Raw genomic sequence first — 5,731 nt, forward strand, 5'->3', positions numbered from 1 at the left:
TGAAGTGTGCAGGAGTGCATAGTGGTATGTTCTGCTTTATCAGAAGCTGAAATGATGCCTGGTATTTTTAATTGTGCAACACTCATTCAACACATGGTACTCACATGCTGCACTCTGTAATTACAGCAGTCACCTCAGCCTAGCAGTGTCCTGGTGGCTGCTTGGAAAATGGGGATCCACTTGTTAAGAGATTGAGGAGACAACAGCTTAAAACAAAACTCTGCATATCAGGCCACAGAGAATGTTTCCTTAATTAAAAATTAGAGATTGCTTAAAACCCACAGGCTTTTTACTTTGCCTCCAGCCATTTCTTCTGTTGTGTCTGTTACCTGTATCACCAGATTTCCCTGTCAGAGGGAATATGACCATCATAATTTTTCTACTTGTCTGTTGTGGATGGTCACACACATTTGACTGGGTTGTGTTATCACATGCTCAGCTCTTTGGAGTCCCAGATTTGTCCACATAAAAATAATCTTCTGTTACTCAGATTGAAAATATTTTGTAATATTTGCTTTGCAGAACTGTATTCTTGGAAAGAACAAGTTTCTTCTGTAAAATTAGAAGTCTAAATAGTATATCTAGAAATTCCAGTAGATGGCAAGTCTTTTAGAATATTTTGCACTGTTTCACAATACTTTATACATGTTCAGAGCTTGCAGGAGTCTGGGTTGATCAACTTTAAGTACAGTTTTCTCATTGGTCTCATTGGTTTTAAGTTATGGTTGAGATACAGGGGAAAAAATGAATCAGTTTCATGTTTTTATCTCCTGATGTTTCAGGCTGGTCAGATTTTGGTCATGTTTGCCTGTTTAGTAGGAAAGAGCTGAAGAAAAAGTTAAATTTCCACTAAACTGATGGAATCAAAATTACTTCCTGTACTCATGTTTGACAGTTGATTTAATTCTGGGTATGTCTCCAGAAGTAAGAATTTAGAGCTCTTTATATTCTAAATAATGTCAAAGTAATTATCTGGTGGTTTTGGGGCTTTTTCCCCCCTCTTTACAAAAGTAGGAATGTGCATTTTCAGTACTTTAGAGAAGCATAGGAGACACTATTCTAAAAACATTTGCACAGGTTTAACTGATAGTAGCTTTCAAAAAAAATTGATGTGTTTTCATGTTTGTTTGTTTTTTCATGAACCCCTTTTTCTGCTGAGTCAAGAAAGCAGTGAGGTCATGGTGGGTGCATGAGAACTGACCTGAATATTAATAGAGCTAACTACATGCTTTGGTGTTTCCTTAAATGTTTCCTTAAATGAAAAAAAAAAAAAGTCTTTCCTTAGTGCTTTCATTTAAGGAATAGCTAAGCAGGATGTTCCCTTTTTCTATTTTTGCAACAAACATCTGATAATATATTTTCTTTAATAACATAAATTGTGCACAGTCTTTTCTGAAAATGTACTCTTGTGTTAGCACTACCTGTATTTGCTGCCACAGTAGTCCCTAGCTACGTAGCCTCATTGAAAAGACCCTGTGCTTTCCTAGCTTGTTTTGAAGAGTGGAAGCTCTGGTTTTTACTCAGCATTGAAATAACATTTAAGTTTGTTTTCCAAATGTGAAAGTATTGTAGAAGTATTACATGACTGCCTCAGTTTTCGAGTGTTCCTTGAAATACTGAATTTACTTTGTAAGCTCTTTGGGACAGAAACCCTCATTTTGCCTTGCCTTTGGACAGTGCTTATCCCAGTGGCAACTGTAGTATGGGTCCCGATGCAACCCGATACAAATCGTTTTACAGATAGAGTTCAGTTGGAAAATCAGCTCTCAGTTATGTCTTTCCAGTCTTCCAGTACTCTGTGCTGAATATTGCTGTGTACATTAATTGTGTAAGGTCTAAAACCATAGTTCTGGAAACTGAGCATCCCCACTTCAGGAGCAATGTGGAATATTTTATTTTCTATGATAAAATGTAATACTTGTGTTTCGCTCTTGAGGCAGTGTGCAAATAGGGATGGGCATTGCAAGGTGTATTTGTGGGGAAGACAAGAGAGTCCCTCTAGTTTTGTATCCATCACTGAAATACAGTTATTGTGTCCATAGCAAATTCCTATTATCTGCAAGTGCAAGTCTGCCCTAAAATGTTGCTATTCCACCTCCAGCTTTGGGAGAGCTGAGTGGAAGAGGGAGTAGGCTACATTCCTACAGACCAGGACTATATATGCTAGAGGATTCCCCTCTGAACTCTGCCGAGGCAGTCTCAGTCTACACCAACACAACCGAGTCTGGGATGCTCAGATTCCCAAACACACTTGGGTGCACCAGGGTTTAGCGAGTGGGAGCCTACCCCCTATGTTTAGTGACTAGGGGAAGTGAGATGCTAGCGCTAGCATGTCCGTTGGAAGTGAGGAGATACCAAAGCCAGCTACTAAGGAAGATGAAAACAGGAAGCATCTCTCAAAACTCATTTGTCTGGAAATTGGATACCAAGTGCAGCTGTGATAAAAGCATGTCTGCAAGACTTGCAGGTTAAGCTATGACTATTTAAGTCATAGCTTAAATTATTTCCTTTATTCTGCTGCCTGAGATCAGACTGTCTGTGTAGTCTGATTGAGTTTACTCTTTTCTTTGAAAACACAGCCAGAAGAGGCAGTAGTTTTAGTGATAATTGTGTTTTGTGATGTAGCTTAATAGCTGCTCACCTAGAAAGTGAGACCATGTTCTACATCTTTCTTTGCCTGAGGTTTAAACCCATATTCTGTGACTATGGTAGAAGAAACTAAGTTGGCTGGGAAGGTGCTAAACTACTCCTTTCCTTTTGAGTTTAAGACATGGTACAGAAAAGAGACAATGTGAGAGGAAGGAAGAGAGGACTTATTTTTGGCCAGTCAGGACAAAAGCCTAGGCTTTGATTCTTCTCCAGACATGACTTCTTAGGCATTTAGAGTTAAGGACTTGGGAGTAGAGTGTACAGTGATACTGTAAGCAGGGACTTGGAAACAGGCTGTGTATCCATCCTAGGTTATCTCATACCAAGTACAAAATGAACATGATTTAACTAGGAAATAGTAACATATAATAACGTGAACAAAAGGATTTAGAAGACCGATGTAGATTTCGAGCTAATAAAACAAGAAAAAAAGCCTGCCTTCTAGTTTGAAGGGCTAGTGTTCCAGGGGAAGGGAATGCTACACAGGGCAGCATCCTGAGTGGGGTCACAATATCGCAGTTTAGAAACTCATTGCTGCTGATTTCACACAGATCTGTCTCTGTGTATGGAATCCAGTCTGAGCTAGGGTTTGCATTCTTTATCCTTGTCCTCAAATAATTTTATTTTCAAATACTGGCAAGTGCATTGCGTTACCCAGATGGAGCTTAGCTTTTTTCTTGAAACCTCTTGTCCTCAAACATGCTTACTTCTGTCCTGCCAGTATGCGTGGTCCTACAGAGTTCTCATCTGTACATTGTCTGCTGATGGATCCTACAGCATCTCATCACCGGTGAGATGCTGAACCCCAGAGTTCAATTCAGCCAGACATGGGCTGCGGGAGACAAATTTGCAAGGAGCATGACTTACAGTCAGTTCCGATTCTTCTGGCTGTGATCTTCCTGTGTTAGTTGCCATGTTCAGTATGACTTTTTGTCTTCTTGGTATCACCCAGTTCTCTTCTGAAGTCATAGTTATATGAATAATAAGCTAATAATTTTGTGGGAATTCTAGGAGAGAAGAATACATAATATGCATCCAGTCCTGAAAATTGAGTTTATGTTCTATGTTTTAAGTGTAGGGCATCTGTGTTGGGTTCCTGCAAATGTTTTTGCTGCTATTATTCTTTGTTTTAATGGTTAACCTAGATGCTGTTATACCTTCTGGAGTAATTTCATTGTCTTTGCGTTAATTTTAGAACCTAAGAAGATGTTACCACAACAGCTTTTTAAAGTTAGATTTCAAAACTACTTTTCATGCTACTCCATTTTTATCAGGAGTGGATTCTAACTCAGTAGATTACTCAGTTTTGATGCCAGCTCAGTTTTCTGTATGCGCTTTAGTATATGTCTGGCTGAATCAAGCTACTATTCTGTTTTCCAACATTAATTCCATTTCCCCCTAGTATTATCTGCTAGCAAAAAAATCTGAAAGCTTTCCCACTCTCGCGTGAGTAACATTTAGATAAGACCACTTTCCTTAAAACACGAAATCCTACCACTAGGTATTAACTGTCAGCTTTTACTCACTCCAGTGCCGTGCTTAAGAGCTTCTACAAAACTTTAGGGGGTTTGGGAAGCTGGCTGTTCTGTTGCCTGATAAAACATTGCTCAGAGCAAAGCATTTCAGCAGTTCACTTAGACATTTCTTCTAGTACAGCAGCAGGAGAAGCCTGTTGCAGAATTAGAAAGCCTGAACTGTTACACTACGAAACATATTCTCAAGCAAGTAGCTTCTTTCCAGTTTAGCAATGTTGGCTTCAACATGCCTGAAGTTAGGGCTATACTAAAACACTGTGAAACCAAGGCCATTGACAATATGCCTGAGTAGTTAATTGAACAATTATTTTGCTTGATGCAGTACCCTCAGCACCTCTTTGGTGTTAGTTGAAACATTGGCACTGATTCTGATTTTGAAATGTCTCCCGGGCTGAGGAGGACACATGCTTCACTCCACTCCTGCCAGATCTTTGCTAGGTTGTCCTCCATACGTAACATGGAAGAGCTGTACTCAGCATGCAGGGTTGACTTTTTCAGCCCCAGTCTCACAGCAGGGCTGCCAAGGAGTTCATTCCTTCCGACCCCCCTTGGGCAAACTAGAAGCTGCAGCCCCAGGCCACCTTCTGTCATTTCAGGTGTGACACAAAGAGCCCGTGGGCTCCGGACCACTTCTCCTTCCTGCCGAGGCAGCTGGGTGAGCCCAGGGACAGTTCAGAGAGCAGGTGCAGTTTATGAGGCATTTGTATCTCTGTGTGGAGCCAACTCCCAAAGCTTGGCTCGTGGGATGCAGCAGGCCTTCGGGAACTCGGAGGAGGTTTCCATGTGGGCCAAGCAGTGTGTGGAGCGGGTAGTCCTATCTTGTCCCCTCGGGCTCGTCTTAACAGCGAGCAGTTTCGCAGGCCGCCGTTGGGCAGATGGCTCCTCAGGGCAGACGGTGAAGGGGGACGAGGCCGTCCACCTGTCGGTGGGGTTCGTGTGCGTGCAGAGAGCCCCGCTCCACACGCCGGAGAGTCATTCCTGCTGACAACGACCCTCATCCCGCGCTGTCCCCGGGCGCCAAGCCTGCCGGGCAGCCGGCTTTGAAATGCAGGCCCCCGCCCCGAGGGGACGGGAGGTGCCGGGGCGGGGGGGTGGGATGCCGGCGGCCGCCGCAGGGCTGGGGGGGGGTCGCTCCGGGGAGCGCCGGCCCGGGGCAGGGCTTGCGAGGGGGCCACCGGGGCCGGAGGGGGAGGGCGGACGGAGGCGTCGCCCGACCCAGCCCGGAGCCGGGTGTCTCTGTTTCCCCGTAAATAAAGCGCCCGGCCGCGGCCGGCCGTATAAATGCCGCTGCGGCGGGGCCGGCTCGCCCTGCCCCACGCCGGAGAGCGGGCGCGGGCGCAGGTAGAGCCGTCGGCAGCCGGGACGGCGGCGGGGGCCCCGCCTGAGCCGCCGCTTCAGGACGCGGACAGCTCTGCGCCGCGGGGCCGAGCCGCGCCCCGGGCTGAGGGGCGGCGGCGGGCGGCCGGGGGAGCCGGCGGCGCGGGCGGCGGGCCGCCAGGGGGTGCCGGCGCGGGCGCTGCTCTCTGCCCTCCGCCTCAGGCGGGGCC

This window comes from Ciconia boyciana, chromosome 1 (genome assembly GCF_034638445.1).
Source record: "Ciconia boyciana chromosome 1, ASM3463844v1, whole genome shotgun sequence".
NCBI lineage: Eukaryota > Metazoa > Chordata > Aves > Ciconiiformes > Ciconiidae > Ciconia > Ciconia boyciana.